General features: G+C 40.7%; 1 long non-coding RNA gene across 1 annotated transcript in view; it reads right to left on the bottom strand.

Moving 5' to 3' along the window:
• Nucleotides 1–12,279: 12,279 nt before the first annotated feature.
• The window catches only part of LOC306650047, a 162,604-nt gene continuing 157,702 nt past the window's right edge, over nt 12,280–17,181 (bottom strand). The window contains exon 7 of the long non-coding RNA XR_013760793.1: nt 12,280–12,558. This is a non-coding gene — a long non-coding RNA (uncharacterized lncRNA). The remainder of the gene's footprint in view (nt 12,559–17,181) is intronic.

The raw sequence follows: 17,181 nt of genomic DNA on the forward strand, positions 1-17,181 counted from the left end.
TTTCCCAGTTCACTGAATAATCAAACCTCATGTTAATAGAGATCTGACATGTGCCCTACATTGAAATGCATCCTTACTCAGTGCAATCACTTTTTAAAAATGTCTAGAACTTAATAAAGAATAAGAGATCAGTCACATCACTTCAAAGACCTTCCTTTGTAGTCCTGTAGTCACAGCTTTGAAAGACTCCAGATTTGGGAGCGGGAGCTATAACTGCTCAAGAAAAATTTGTGTCCAAAATTCCTGGGAAGTAAGAACACCCTGGCTGTGACATTCGAGTCTTGGAACAGGCCCTAGAGGTTGGTCCATCAATGCCATCATCTGAAAAAACAGGAGGCAGGCTCAGGAGGGTTGGCAACTCTGCAGAGGAGGAATTGGGATTAGAACCCAGATCTTTTGGTGCCTCTGCCAGGAAATTTTCTCTGTCTTGGAACTCCTAGGTAAGGAAGATCTCAGTCCTTTTCATTTTGAAAACCATAATGGAAAGGTGAGAAGGAAATTCACCAAAATGATAATGTGTTTGAGACTGAGGTTATATATTGTTTTGTTTGTTCTCTTTGTTCTACATTGACCAAAATGTCTATAAAGACACATACTGCTTTAATGCTGGGGTGGGGGTGGGGGGACACTGATATTTTAAAAATTAAAATAATAATAATAAAAAATAAATAAACCCAGAAGGTAAAATACATTCCTCCTAGTGGTTGACCAAAATAAGCAGTGCTGATGAAATGCCTCTGTACTTCCCGTGCCAGGAGAGGCATTAGGCTGTGAGGGAGGGGTGACTCACAGGAGCGCTAGGCCTCCCTGCTGACTGCTGGCCAGGTAATACCCTCTCTGACAGACATCCTGCTGCTGTGGCTTCACCCACCAACTGGTGCCGAGCAAAGCCTTGCTTCGTGGGTTTTGGTAATCTCCTTTCAAAGCGTGCATCTCCAGACTGACTCTGAACCACTCCTCTACGATTTCTCAATGCATCCTAACTGAATATACAAATTTAGTTGGGAAACATTTTTTTTTACATTGCCTTTCTGTATTTATGCCCACATAGCAAAAAATTTCTCTTCAGTTTATGTCTGAAAACATTACTATTCAAAGATTTTAAAGCCTATTTTGGAATCCAAGCCGGTAGTAATTTGCTTGTGTATCAGGGCTCTGTGTATCCATGTGTGCACACATGCAGCTGCACATGTGCGTATGTGAGATAGAGCTAATAGTTTACTTGAATCTGATTCAGATCCTTTAGTTCTAAAGGGAATAATTTGGTAACCCTCTGAAAAATAGCATGTATTTAGCCACTTCTGCAATATCTGTTTGCTTGAACTTTTCTAAAAATTCTGTGTCCACTATTATCTTTAAGTACTTAGAATCTATAGACGCTTATTGTTCCCCTTAAAAGTCATGGCTGAGGGCTCTCTTCAACTGCCTATAGTTTCCTTCAACTTTTCTCCATTTTTATCTCCTCTACCTGACATTAAATGCAACTCTGTTTCATGACTTCCCATTTCTACATAGTTATTGCACCTTCACTTCTTCATCGCCCTAACCTGCCCTCCATCACATAGTTCCAGAGTGTATTGTATTCTTCTCTCCCCTATTTAAGACCCAACTCTTCCTCTGTGTCTCAGAGTCCACTCATATCATCTGATCTCTCCATGGGCCCTGATTCATTAATGACCTCTGTTGGATGCCATGTCTTTGATTTTCCTCCTTTTACCAGTTTTCCCCTCTCTCAGTTCTCTTTGTTCAGTTCTCACCCATCTTAAATGACTCCCCCTTGACCTTTCATAGCCATCTGGCCATTGCTTTATCTCTCTTGTCCCCCTTTCCTTAAGCTTCTTAGCAGATTAGGCTGTACTCATTGCCTCAACTTTTCAACCCATTCTCCCTTCTCCCCAGGAGCCACCTACTGTCTACCCATCAAAGCTCTGCAAACATCTCTGCTGAGGTCACCCGTGCTGAGCCAGAGTCTTCACACTTGGTGGTACTGGACATCTCTCTTACCATTGACCCTGATGATGGCTCATGCCTTGAGATGCTTTCTACTCCCTTGGCTTCGAAAATCTCATGTTTGGTCTGTCCTCATTACATCCTCTAAATGGTTCCTTCTCAGTATTTCAGAGGCTCTTCCTTCTCCATATGCTCCTTAAACATTGAAGCTTCCAATATAACATTCTCCAGAGTTTTATTCATTTTGCTGTACAATCTGTCCCTGGGTGACGTAACCTGCATTCATGGTCCTAACTAACCTATATTTATATTGATGGGCCCTAAATACATTTTCTCTCTGTCAGAGACCTTCCATTCCTAAGCTATTGACTCCTTTTCCAAGTGCCTGCTGATATCCTCCCCTGGATATCCACCAGCATTTCAAATTCAATAGGCTCCAAACCAAATTCATTATCTTCCCAAACTTATAGCTTCTTCTACTCTCCCCCATGTTAGTTGAAGAACCATCACTGAAATCACCAACCATCCCTGTTTGCCCAGGACTGAAGGACTTCCCTGGATACAGGACTTTCTTCTTAAAACCAGAACAATCCAGGCAAACAGGATAGTCACCTAACTACCACCCACTCACCACCAGCTCTAAAACCTTGGAGAGGTCTGTGACTAGCCCCCTTCATTGTCTCTTTTAATCTCCATGTCCTGCCAACTTAGTTTCTTAAATAGTTATTAAATTCCTGTTTCCTCTTCACCCCAGGCCATGCCCTTACCATCTCATGCTGGTTTTACTACCTTGGCTTCTTGAACATTCTCCCCATTGAGAGTTTGCTTCTCTCCCGATTCCTGCTCCACCTTCTTGATTGGTCCTCTTGGTTGGACCTTTCCCTAGTATGTCCTTATTTCTCTACCCCATCTACCTTCTTTACCTAGTTAGCTTTTCTACCTGGTTAGACTTGATTCAGGTTCAAGCCTCAACTCCTCCCACATCAGTGCCCCCAGGAGGCCTTTCATGACATGCGCACTCTGCAGGTGAGCCTGCTGTCACTCAGACCACACTCCACAGTGCACTTGAAAGATCTATTTATGAGTCAGCTTCCCTCTCCTCTGGGCTGTGAACTCACAGAAGCAGACACTGGGTTCTCCTCACCTCTGTGTCCATAGTCTTTAGGACAATATCTGGCACAAGAGAGCTCTGAAAAAAAATATTGTGGAACTTATCTATTTCTTCCAGGTACAAACTGGTGGCCAGCAGGTCAAATTCTACTCTTCATATGCATGGTTTGCTTGGGTCACATGATAGTTTTTGTTTGCTCTTTGGTTTTTTTTTGTACTGTGAATTTAACCATCCAGGGGCACTTTACCTCTGAGCTACATCCCCAGCTCTTTTATGTATTTTATTTAGAGACAACATCTCACTAAGTTGCTTAGGACTTTGCTAACTTGCAGAGGCTGGCTTTGAATTCATGATCCTCCAGGCTCAGCCTCCTGAGCTGCTGGGATTATAGGTATGTGCCACCACACCAGGCACATGATGGCTTTTTATTTTTTCTATGTCAATGTTTGAAAATCTGAAGACCTTATACAAAAATCCCAAATTCTGGAATCTCTTAAGAAGTCTAAATATCTGGAAACATTAGTTTCCTATTTTGCTAGGGCAGTTGACCTCATTAGAAAGGACACCTGCTCACATCCTCAGAATTTACTTGTAGTCCACATTTTCTCTGGATCCTGGAGGGAATTTCTACCACAAGGACAAGTTCTTCATGTCTGCTCTGCTCAAGGAGATGTTTGGGGGAATTTTTTGGTTGGGTTTCATTGCAGAGAGTTGCCAGGCTCTGTGCAAAGCAGACGGGTGCAGTAGTCAAGAGATCAACTTGGTGACCCAAGATTAAGGGAGAAACTCACCCTGGCCAAGAGCACCTTTGCTCCTTTCCTGTCTGGATTTCTGCCTAACATCTAAATCAAAAGACTCTGTGGGGCATGGTGGCCCACACCTGTACTCCCAGCAGCTCGGGAGGCTGAGGCAGGAGGATTATGAGTTCAAAGCCAATCTCAGCAAAAGCGAGGTGCTAAGCAACTCAGTGAGACCCTGTCCCTAAATAAAATACAAAATAGGGCTGGGGATGTGGCTCAGTGGTTAAGGGCCCCTGAGTTCAATCCCTGGTACAAAAAACAAAACAAAACAAAACAAAACCCTGCAATTCCTAGATAAATTTTTGAAACTCAACTTTATCTCAAATTTCCTTTCATACCTTTTCCTTAAAGAGCTGTCAGACATTGTCGGTGACATTGTCATCTTCAAACTAGCACTTTCATCATTGCCATCTCATCTAATTCTTACCTCTGTGACATTAAGTCACAGGGTCTTGGCATAAGAGATTCAATTTTAAAAGTATATTGAATTTTTGCCACAGGTATGATTGTTTTCACACAAAACAGACAACAATCACATGCATGGAGACATCTCAAGAGCTTTTTGCATCTTAACTGTTAACAGCTTTATGAATTTTAATGGTTCAGGAGTTTTTTTTCACCACAGGCCCAGATGGAAATCGCTGCCATCAGGAATAGCTGAAATCCCCGACTGAGATAAAGCAGCAGATTTCTAGGCAGAGGAAATCAGATTTGACCTACTGGTGCTGCCATCTGTTCCTCTGTGCTGACCTGAGAGGTAGGGGCTCCCGAGGGACCTGTGAATCATCCAGCTGTGGGTTTGCAATTGACTTGGACTGAATGCAGACGGTGTTGGTGACTTCCAGCTTCAACAGTCACCCTGTAATGTTTGGCTCTACTAGATATTACTTGTATATGCTTTTGGATATGTATTTATTAATAATAATAAAGTTGATTCAAATGAATTCAATTGGGAGGATTTGATGACACTCTTTGGGATCACTACACCACCATCCAACATGCTCAATTTGGAAACTGAAATTGGGGACTACAGATGTGTTTCAGATGGCCTTCTTTGGAATAGCGGGCCAGCTGTTTCTTTGTGGCTTCGGAACTATTCTACAGCAGCACTGACAGACAGGAGAAGATGTGGATCAGCCCGATAATCAAATAAGCTGAGGGGAAACTTCATTGCATGCTGAGATTCCTTTCTCACTGGGTAGAATTTCAAGATCAGCAGCAGACATCACATGCTGTTTTACAGAACTGCCTTGTAGACTGATTTTCGTGTCTCTCCCCAAGAACCTCCCACTGAAGAATGGCTAAAGGCCAGGCACTGAATGCCATGAGGAGAGACTCACCCTTCTCACTAGGCCTTTCCCCCTTGCCAAAAAATATGCCGGGAAACTCCCTCTGAAGTCATGCATATCTTTTCTGGACTGTGACACTGAGTGTACATGACTGTGGCCACCAGCAACTAGGAACAGCAATTGCAGGGCAGACATCTGCCCCATAAAGAGAGTCAGTTGGTTGCAGTGAGACTTCAGAGGGGCTACTCTGATTACTGACAGCATCACGTATTTCTACAAATATTGTTTGCCTACCTTTGTCCCACTTCTCTGGTGCCTGAGACGAGAGACCACAACCAGTCTGAGCAAGCTTTTTGAGACTTACTGAACTCCTTTTCTCGATGGTAACCTTTCTTCATCTCTTTCTAAGTGAGAAAATGTGTCCAGAATATACTTGTGTCAAACCAGGTGAGGTAACCCATTTAAAAACAACTTTTTCCTTAGTTTGAAGTTTGGCAGTAGGTCTCATTTCCTGCCTCAATTTTTATTGCATAAGCAGGATGACATTTGAGAGTTTTATTTGAAAATTAGGCTTGGCCGTGGTGGTTGTTAAGCACACCTGCTACATGCTTCTGCCTGGCCTAACGTACCCTTTAATGACAGACAAGAATTACAAGCCAATCGGCGCTTCATGCCACTAGCAAGCACTAAATGACCATGATACCTCTTTCCTTGCTACTGGATAACCAATTGATAGTTCGGCGAATATTTCTACGTTGCCTGCCTATTCAACTCAGTAGATCTTTATCGATCACTGGCCATGTACCAGACTCTAAACCAAAAAGAAAGAGATGTAGCTCCTCACCTCAAGGAGAATTTAATGTGTGGAATTAGACACACACACCCCTAAGGATCAATCAGTAAACTGGAATGTGGAGTCAAATAAGCTATCCAGAATAAAACCTGGAATTATAAAACAATGGAAATATTTTTTTCTGATTTTGACACTTTATTTTTTAAAATTTTTATAGACTGCATTTTGATTCATTGTACACAAATGGGATACAAATTTTCATTTCTATGGTTGTGCATGATGTAGATTCATACGATTCATGTAATCGTACATGTACATAGGGTAATGTTGTCTGTCTCATTCCACCGTTTTCATACCCTCCTCCCTCTCATTTCCCTCTACATAATCTAAAGTTCCTCCATTCTTCTCTCACCGCTTCCACCCCCATTATATATCATCATCCACTTATCAGGGAAAATATTTGACCTTTGGATTTTGGGGATTGGCTTATTTCACTTAGCATGATATTCTCCCATTCCATCCATTTATCTGCAAATGCCATATTATTATTCTTCTTTATGGCCGAATAATATTCCATTGTGTGCAGAACCAACTAATGCCCTTCAACAGATGAATGGAAATATTTTTAATATTTTTTCCAGAAATATTTTTTAATAATCATCAAAGACATATGAAAGGTTGTTTGTTGTTGCTATTGTTGTTTTGTTTTATTTTGTTTTGGTATTTGGGATTGAACCTAGGAGCACTTAACCACTGGGACACATCCCCAGCACTTTATTTTATTTAGAGACAGGGTCTTGCTGAGTTGCTGAGGATGGCTTTGAACTTGTGATCCCCCTGCCTCAACCTCCTGAACCACTGGTTCAGGTGTGTGCCACCACACCGGGCCATACAAAATATTTTTTAAGGAATTTCCTGTATTTAACTGGAAATTCAGAAGGAGATCATAGAAATGATACAGAAGCAATATTCAATTGAATATTCAATATTCAAATTGAGGATTCTCCAAACATCAATCATTCTCAAAGAAATCCCAAAGAGATTAAATAAAAGGAAATCTGCCAATAATCCATCATAGTGACTGTGGACACCAAAGGTGGAGAGATCATTTTAAAAGCATCCAGAGAGAAACCATATTACCTACAAAGCAATAGCAACAGAATGACATTAGCTTCTGTATGACAGTACAAAAGCCTCAAAAGACAGAGAAATAATGTCTTCAGGGCAGCATGTAACTGCCAAGCTAGCATGATATGCCCACAAAGCAATAATAAAACAAATTAGACTGTGATGACTATTGTAACAGAGTAGTAAATGAAGTGCTTTGAGAAAGTCAAGAAAGGCGCAATTAAGTATGCACAGATGGTGGAGTGGAGGAGTGGTGAATGGAACAAGTGACATATAACTACATTTGGATCCATACAATTGAGTGGGGTTTAGGAGGCTGGGACCCGGGGAGGCAGAACTGCAGCTGGTTGGAAGGTTCCTTTGCAGGAGGAAAAGACTCTATCTCTAACGCATCCCAGTTCCATTCAAGTGTCCAGAGCATAGGCTACGAGCTGAATATCAGCACTCCCTAACTTCTCAGGTTGGTGGCCCTACACAGGGCAAAGTCCAAGCCAAGTCCTGAAGGTATGCATGGAGTTCTGTGGTATGTTCAGGCAATAGAAAACAGTAGAATGCTCTAGTGTCTGCATCCAGAAAGCACAACCTCCTCCTTCCTGGTATTCAACTTGTGCTCTGAACTTTCTGGAAGAACACTCATTTTATAAGAGGCAGAACATTGAGTAACCTCATTAGGAGCTTCAAGGGTCCTTCTAGAATACAATCTATGTGGTTTCCGAGCACACTGGGGATCTATTAGAATTCCTAATGTAAGGAGGTCAACCAGTTACACAAATCCCTACACTTCTCCCTCTGCCCCAGCTATTGCTTCCCATGGCCCCTGGGAGCCCTCTGTTTATTTATACTTCTTCACTCCCACCATGGGAAATGCAAGGAGTCAGATGCTGTGAAGGATTTCTTGTGAGTCCTGCATCTCTGGCCTCATTTGCCCACTCGCATGGGGACAGAGTTTTTAAAAATATTGAAGAACTCACAATCCTTCGAGGTCATTCAGTGTTTCCTTGCAACCAGTTTGGAACTTTCTGTCAGACCTGTGTGACCAAGGCTCAATCCCCTGATCCCCAAGCTCTCCCAGGAACCAGAGATTGTACTTCCCTATGATGACCTTCTCTCCAAAATGTTGACTATCCCTATTCTTTCCCTATTTCTTTCTTCTCCCAGGATTTGCACAGTCCCTGTCAATCACAGAGTCTATTTTCTTGTCCTGTAAACCCCTTCACTACGGCTTTACTATAGTACCTTCAGGACAATGATTGCTGCTTGCAGACCAACCCAGAGTCTGAGGTTCTAGTATACATATAGTAGATAAACATTCGCTGAATTATTTCTGAAAAAGTGAGTCAAATGATAACCACGTTGCATGGTTTCTAAACTCACTTTTCTTTGGATGTGCTATAGATTTTGAAAAATATGAAACCCAGGACCCAATACAGGCAGCCCCAACTTGCACAGAGAGAAGGACTACCATCCTGTGTGCCACATGTTTCCCTCTGTTGCTTCCTCCTATTCTCCTTAGGGCAGTGCATTCTCTAATCTATCCTCCAGTCTATCTCTACCTTCTCCTCATTTGTAGGGTGAATTCTATCTCAAAGACAGAAACGAGAGACATGAGCACAAGGAAAACCATCCCTAGGGTCCCCTCTTCTCCCCCAGCCCAACTCAGAGCTTTGCCACTATGAAGATCTTGCCCCCACCCAGAAAATGTAAACTGCTGAAGAAAACTGTCTTCTTAACTCCTAAGCACAGCAGTAGGCCCATAACGGACGCCCACAGATGGTGGAAATTAAAAATGGACTCTGGAATTGGTCACTCCAAGCTTGAATCCTTACTCTCTCATTTCCCAGCTCTGACAGTGGGTAAGTACCAAACTTCTTGATCCTTTGCCCCCTCATGCGCCCTCATGAAACAGAGACAGAGCTGCTGCGAGGATCAAATGCCTGATAGGTAGCAACATACCTGTCATATAGTTAAAGCAAGAGTTGTTAGCTAGCATCGTAATAGTTGTAGCACCATAAAAATCATTTAATATTTGTTGTTAAATATTTGTTGAGATAATTATGGGTAAGTGAAAAATGAATCGCAACCCTGGATATCCTTTGCTAGATGTGATATTTTTCATATCAATTCACAGCACTTGTTATTTGTGAAAATACCATTTTTCTCTCCTCTTCCTAATTACATTTAACACTATAAAGTACCTCTAATAAGATGTTAGTGTGTGTCAAAAATTTTTTTCTGTAACTTTGTACCTTAGTCCTTTTCGTTCTTTGTTTTTTCAGCTGCAAAGTCAGATGGTTTGACTAGTTGGTCTATAAGCTCCTTCTAGCTCTGAAATTGCATGATTTTATAATCATGGAGATTTAGATGTTTGTAAAATTTTCACTTCTGTTTCAGTGCTTTTCTTTTACTCTCCTTTTCTATGGACCAGGAAAGTGCACAGGGGGCCCATTTTTGAGATTACAAAAAAAGAGCCCAGACCCCGTGACCAGCCCTGGCCGACTTTGATGACCACAGGATAGAGAAAGGAGGCTTGGGAAGCACATAATTTTTCCAGAGGCTGCTGTGCCAGAGGTTTCTATGGGGGCCTCCCTAAACTTCCAGCCCCCATCCACCCTTCCTCAGTAGAGAGCAAAGCTATGCAGAGACTCGCCAAGCCTTGGAGGTCAACTGGATAAAGGCAGACCCTCACTTTCTTCCTGGTTCATTAAATAAATAGAAAAAGAAATTGATCATTGTTTTCTATGGCATTTTAATGATCCTTAAATTATCTCTGAATAAGATTTTTAGCCCAGTGCATTAGGAAATGGGGGTGAGCACTTAAAAGGAATACCTCTGAGGAGCTGCTTCATCTTGGGCCACTGGGATGTAGGTTCTGTAGAAACCTACATTTGAGAAGCAGGAACTCTCAAGCACAGGGATGCTTCCACACCCCAGCAGCTGCACAAGAGTTGTCTGCCAAAGCAATTTAGGAAACCAGATTAGAAATCAGATGACTAAAACTCTAAGGAGGTAGGGCTCAGTGACTCCTTGCCAGGACCAAGACAGAGCTGGCTTTTCAACCCTGTCCATAATTGAGGCAGAAAGAATCTTTGCAATAGGGAAAAAGATGGGTCATGAGTATAAATTCCTTTGCTCTCTCCCATTTTTTATCAGCCCATAGGTGTAGGCTGGCATTTTTACTATATGACTACCATCCATATTGCATATTCCACAATTGCATTGTCGCAGGTTGCTTTGGAAAAACAGGAAAAACTGAACTGAAGCATAATACCAATTTTATATCCTGGCAACCAGGCATAAACAACTTGTGGTGTGTCCATGAGCCAGGGTACATTTTCACTCTCCAGCCATAGGGGGTGAATATCAGGAATTAACCTCAGGGTCTGAGAACCTCAAAAGTAACACTGGGTCTCTTTTGCCAGTACTATACTTGACAAGAAAAAAAAATCATTCTATTAAAAATTCAACAATTCAAAGGGCATGATTCGTTCTTCCCATGCTCACCTCAAACATATGCACGAAATTTTTTCACTCAAGGAAAAGTAATTCTCTTTCTACAATCTTCTCTGTTAGTGAGAGGCAAGCCTGGCATAGTAGAGGATGCTAAGGAAACACTTCCCTGTTTATTTTTTAAAGGGAAGGCTGCTTCAAATGCACTGGGGAGAGAGATCTTTGCCTGGTTTCTTTGGCAGATGGGAGCAAAGGCTGAAGCGGAAGGCAGGTCGTTTGGATGAGGGATGAACCCCACTTAGGAAAACCAACTCGGGTCCTGTAAGTCATTGGAACTTCAGCCTGACCCACACCCAGGAGGATGGCCTGTCCTGGGTAAGCTGGATTCATGAAGCATGGGGGGCTTTGTTCATCTGAATTTGGAGGCAAGACTGAGCAGTGCTTGGCAGCCAAACCTTGCCATATGCTGAGAATGAGCGAGCGAGGGTTGAATTACACGCTACCTAATCTTTTGGTGTATCACAGCTGAGTCACATCCATTCTGACACTCAGGAGAATATAAATAGAAAGATCTGGGGAGCAGAAATAAGAAATCTAGACGTCTTAGACGTTTTCAAGCTCTTCTTGGTAGTGTGCATTGTGTCCCTTAGTAGTCCTGCCCTCAATAAAACAAATCTGAGAGAGAACAGCCTTTGCTCAAACCTTTGAATATCTTGAAAACAGTAGACTGGGAAGCTTAGTTGAAAGATAGAGAAGAAATTTGTTTTATTTCTTAGAGCTGGATGTGTCCTGGGCCAGGGTAGAGAGAAGTGGGCAAAGTCTTCCAGAGATGATGGCCTTCAGGTTGAATTCCTGTCGGCTCTCCCCATGCTTTGCCTTCACCTCCTCCTTAAAGGTGGAGAAGCCGGTTTCCTTCAGCTCAGAGAGGATCAGAGCACGGGCCAGAAGCTGGTAAATTCACCTATTTTGCTACTCCATTGTTTCTTGATGAACTATGCATTACTTTGTTGATTTTCTCACTGTTCTTCTGAGGCGGAGCATAAAGTTTCCGAATGTTTCATACTAAAGAGATCTGGCATATAGTTATCCTGAAGAAGGCTGCCTCAGAGGAGAGAAGCGATCAGCAATGTCTAGTTATAAGCCATGGAAGTTAGGTGACCTGGGAAAGTCAACATGTCAAATATGTCAACAAATATTTTCTAAGCAATCTCTGGAATAATATAAAGGTAAAAGGCATAGTCCTTGCCCTTGAGGCCCTTATAACATTCCACAGGGGTAGGGGGCGGTAAGAGATAAAGATTTAACAATTAGAAGATAGTAAAACTAAAGGCAAACAAAGGGGGAGGCTTTCTAGGAGCTTGTCAGGGTGAAATCCAAGGCAGAAACACTTGCAAGGCCGGTTAGTCTGTTGTGTGGAAGAGCTGGGTGTTGGAAGAGGTTGGCTTCCTCTGGAGGTCTCGTTCAACTAGCACTGTACTGGGCAGTAACCACAATGATTATTTCTCAAGCCCTTGTCAGGGCTTTGAAAAAGAAAGGAGTGTGTGTGTGTGTGTGTGTGTGTGTGTGTGTGAGAGAGAGAGAGAGAGAGAGAGAGAGAGAGAGAGAGAGGACTGAATATGAAAGGAGTAAAAAAAAGGAAATGAGGTAAAAGGAGAAGAAAGAAGAGGAAAGGAAGATCAGAAAGGGAAAGAAAGGACATCAGAGAGGAGGGTAGGGGAGAAAGGGACCCCCAACCCAGATCAATATCCCTCTCCACCTTCAGAATCCACTAAGCACTTTCTGCTAATATCAAAATTGTTAAAGTCACCACCAGCCACAAATGATTTAAAGATATTAAATGTACAAGAAGCATTTAATGCACTTCATGGAACAAGCTGATTATAAAAGGGCCTTACACAGGGACCTGTGGCACCCAGCGGGCTGTCTGATGGTAGAAGTTGTGAGCACTCACACAAATAGAGAACAACGAGCCAGCCTAGGGTGGGGCCTTGAGAACCTTGACTCTTCAGGTGCTCAAATAGAGCATGTCTCTGAATTCATCTGAAAGGATAGAGGTAGAAGAGATTAATTATGTCATTAAGTACTATATAATTATCAAGCACATTTGATATCACTGTAGAGTTATGACAACTTTCAAGACAATTTTATTTCATTATGTTATGTTATTCCCACAAGATTTTTAATGCATTTTTTTCTGAAATTTTACACTTCTAAGAAGAGCTCTATATATATTCTATTTTTTTTTTTTTCTTTTTTTTGGTACTGGAGATTGAACCTAAGGATGCTTAAACACTGAGCCACATCCCCAGCTCCTTTTTTGTATTTTATTTAGAGACAAGGTCTTACTAAGTTGCTTAGGGTCTTGCTGAGGCTGGCTTTGAATTCACAATCCTCCTGCCTCAGCCTCCTGAGCCAGTGGGATTACAGGTGTGTGCCACCTCATGGAGCTCTATATCCATTCTTAGCTTCATCCCACCATCAATGTAGGAGGAGGGGTGCATAATGCCAAAGCTCAAAGGGCATTGACATGCATTTAGACACTTATTCTCTCCCTGTCTGTCTCTTTCTGAATGTTGTGACATAGGAAGTAAAAAACGGATCAGGGTCTCTGCGTGCAGATCACAGCATAGAGGTATATTGGTTCAACTCCCTTTCTTAAAGCCACATAAAATTTAAGAGGAATGGAAAATAGTAAAATAAAAACCCCACCATCTTGCTTGAAACTAGGAGAAAGTCATAACTCCAAACCTCAGTCTCTAAGGAATGGATTTCAAGTAGGGTGAAAATGGGACCTGAGGGAGACAGAAGAATAGACAAGAATCTCTACAGATCTTTGATGGGATACAAAGAGGAATTATCCAAAAGAAGTGACCCAGTGACTGAGTGTCAGGATCTAGGAATATGGGCAGGGCCCAAAGTGCCCCCTGTGTATTGCTCCTGGCTGTGGAGCGAGGCCAGCCAGATACTGAGAATACAAAGATTTCTGAAAAAGGCACAAAGGAATCCTTTGGGCAAAAGGAGCAGGACTGGATGTTGGGTCTGCAGCAGTGAATCCACTCCTATTGGTGTGCAAGTTTAACAACCAAAGAAGATCTCCCCCAGAGGACACCAGCAATACCTGCAGATATTTTTGGTTGTCACAACTAGGTGTGGGTTGTCACAACTAGAATCATGTTGGTAGAGGCTAAAGATACTCTAAACATCTAAATCACACAGACATCCCCTACAACAAAGGACTGTACAGCTCAAAATATTAATAGTGCCAGGGTTGAGAAGTTAGCAAACCTTAGACAAATTACTTAACCTTTCTGGACCTTACTTTCTTCATATGAAAAACAAGATGAGTAGATACCTACTTTATTGAAATTATTATGCTGGTTAAATCAGATGTGTTACAATATGAAGTGATGTTTTGCATAGTGCTTAACCAATTATACTCAATAAATATTGGTGATCCTTTCTCTGTTTAAAAGGTGCAATTCTATATACTTGGTTCTATGACCTATGGCTCATCTTTGATACCATTCTGGCTCAACAAAAAATCTTAGTTCTACAGCATTTTTCTGAGAGTGGTCTGCCCCACTGATAACAGTTTACTGAGAAATGTGCCAAAAAAAGAAGAAAAAAAAAGGTATAGGAAGAAATCAGGTTATGGTCAAGGAAGATCTGATTCAACTGATTGGTCCAGCACACTTATTTTTTGATTGAAGATCAGAACTCACAATTCCAGCTTTAATTAACCTGATTAGAGTGTAACCCCTGTCATCTATACCCTTGGATAATTAATTGTTCTTAGTTATGTTTTCTGGATCATTGAAGATTAAGATATGGAAGCACCAACATTTTTAAACTTTTAAAAATCTTCCTAAAGCAAACTACATTCTTCTGCTTATTTGTAACAGTAAATTCAATAGTTCAAGCATTTCTTCATGACTCACAGTCATTAGTACTAGAAGCAATTATCATATATGCTCCCATGCAATGGGCTTTAGGATCTCTTGAAGTTTTCTGGATCCTAATCCATACACTAAATAGCTCCAGAGCACTTAAGCTTTTTGATCTTTTGTTTACATTAACTAAGAGGGTTTATTTTCTGCCTAGTTCCTTGTTATAACATTTCTAACTGTCTCTACCCTCAAATATTAGTATAATCCCAAGGGTGGATTCAAAATTTTAGGGGCCTGAAGCTTCGGCAAGTGGTGGTTTTGGGGTGAAAGGTGCTCTTTAAGAAAGAGTACAAAATTAAAAATATGAAATAAGATACCAAACTGGACAGGGAGGACATTTCTGGCAGACAATCCCACTCTGGCTAGGGGAGAAATGACTTAATAATACCCAGCAGTGACTATAAAATACATAAATACATCCCAATAAACCCTAATCAACCTCTACTTAACAGGATCTCCAAAAATGTCTGCAGCCTTACCACATGCCATATCCACATGCCATCTGACATGAGGTGATGTGTACTGGAGGGCAAGTCACAGTGGCACCAGCAGTCTGAGCCAGTTGGGATTAAAATAGTTCACCTCTGCAGTTTTACAAAACCTTAAGACCTGGCGCACACAGCGCAGGGGTCGCTCACTGTGGACCTGCCTCTGCAGTGATCTGATGCAGTGCTATTCTCTTCTCATTTATTATCAGCAAGAAAACTAGAGCCAACCTTAACAGAGCCATGTAGGAACAAAGAATGAATAGGCTCTGAGTAATGATTGAGGGCATCTCCTTGGAGTCCAGTATAGAGACTTGTGTGCACAGAATTTGAGACATATGTCTATAGTGTCATTTTGGCTTATTTCTTATTTCTAGCTGTGTTTCATCAGGTGAGGAAAAATTAGTTGAACTCTTAGGGTCATTTTTAAGGCATAGTCTCTTAGTATAAGTAGTTTTGAACATGGGTTTGGTTAAACATGATGATATGCAGTTTTTAACTTCTTAAGTTGTAAAAAATAAGATGTGGTCTATTAAAGTTTTTAATAAAAAGCAAATGCTTATTTGTGTCTCCCTTCACTCCTGTTTACCAGTTTTTAAATATTTTTTGTTTTGAAATAATTTTAGACTTAAAGCAAAGTTGTGAAGAAAATCCAGAGATTCCAAGTATCCTTCACCCAGTTTCCCTAACGTCTGACACAACCATAGTACAATTATGCAAACCTGAGTATTAACAATAATAAGACACTATTAACTAATCTATAGACCCTACTACAAATTTTCCATTTTTTCCAATAATGTCTTTTTTTTTTTTTTTCCTGATTCAGGATTCCATATTGCATTTAATTGTAATATCTCCTACGTCTCTAATCTGTGACAAGTCCTAGTCATTTTTTGCTTCATGCTTTGACACTTCTGATAGTTATTTTTTAGAAAGTCCCACAGTTTTGGTTTTTCTGATTATTTCTCACAATTATACTTTTTTTTTTTTTTTTTTGCAAGAATACTCTGGAAGTTATTTTTACTCTTAGTGTCAAGGGATAATGCAATATCCACATGCTTTATTGCTGGTAATGTTAACTTGGATGATTTGATAAAGGTAGTGTCTGCTAGGTTTTTCCACTATGAAGACATTGCATTCTCCCTGTGTAATATTTGAGAGAAAATTTGAGACTAAAATTATCAATATTCTTTCTATTTTACCAATTAATTTTAGTGCCCAATGAGTGTTGTTGCCTGAACAGTTTGCTCTTTGATGAAGAGTAATTTTTATTTCCATCATTTCTTTTGTTAATTACATTTGTTAACTGGAATCCTACTAAAAGACTTGTGGGTTTTTTTTTTTTTCATTTTCTTAAGTATTCTTTCAATAATATCTATTGAGACTTACAGTTTTTCTTTTGTTCTAGGTAGTATGATCCTTTATTACCATCTTTTGTTGTTGCTCAAATTGTTCCAGTTTTCACCATGCTGAGCCTTTTCAAATCTTTTGTATCTTTTCAACACGTGTCCATCAGTTTTTGAGTACTTTCTTACTTTCTGGCACCATAGGATATTCGAGACCAAGCTTATATTTTCTCTGGCTCAGACCTGGAGTCAACCAATTCTACAAGGAACTCTGGTTCCTTTTATTGAAGAATAGTGTTTAGGAACAAATATTCATGTTCTAGGCGTGCTCATCACTACTATGATGACAGGTATAGGAAATATGTGCACGCATGTTACACATGAATACACATATCTGTACTTACTTCTTTAGCCCATTCATATAACAAAAATCACTAGTTATCCTGGTTTCTATTCTAACACCACTGATTTCATTCTGGCTTCCTCCCTCTTCCTTATCTGTAACTTCTATCTTCTACTTGAGAAATATGGTTCTCATTATTCACAATGTTTTTATCTACTCAATCCTAGTAGACACATAAAGTAGTTTCAGAATTGCTGAACCACATCCCCATGGGAAACACATTTACCAACTATATTTTAACATTTGTACACAGGTATTTTTTGCAGTTTTTTGTACATTGGCCTTCAGCAGACAGTCAACATACTGTTTTCCAATGTTATTTATACACGGTATTTTTTGCAGTTTTTTGTACATTGGCCTTCAGTAGACAGTCAACATACTGTTTTCTGATGTTATTTAGGTTAGCTCTTTTCTTACTATTGTGTTCTATTTCAGGTTCTCTTAGCATCCTCTTTGAATTTAATTAATTATTGGTAAGCAGA

Source organism: Sciurus vulgaris (genome assembly GCF_902686455.1).
Source record: "Sciurus vulgaris genome assembly, chromosome: 2".
NCBI lineage: Eukaryota > Metazoa > Chordata > Mammalia > Rodentia > Sciuridae > Sciurus > Sciurus vulgaris.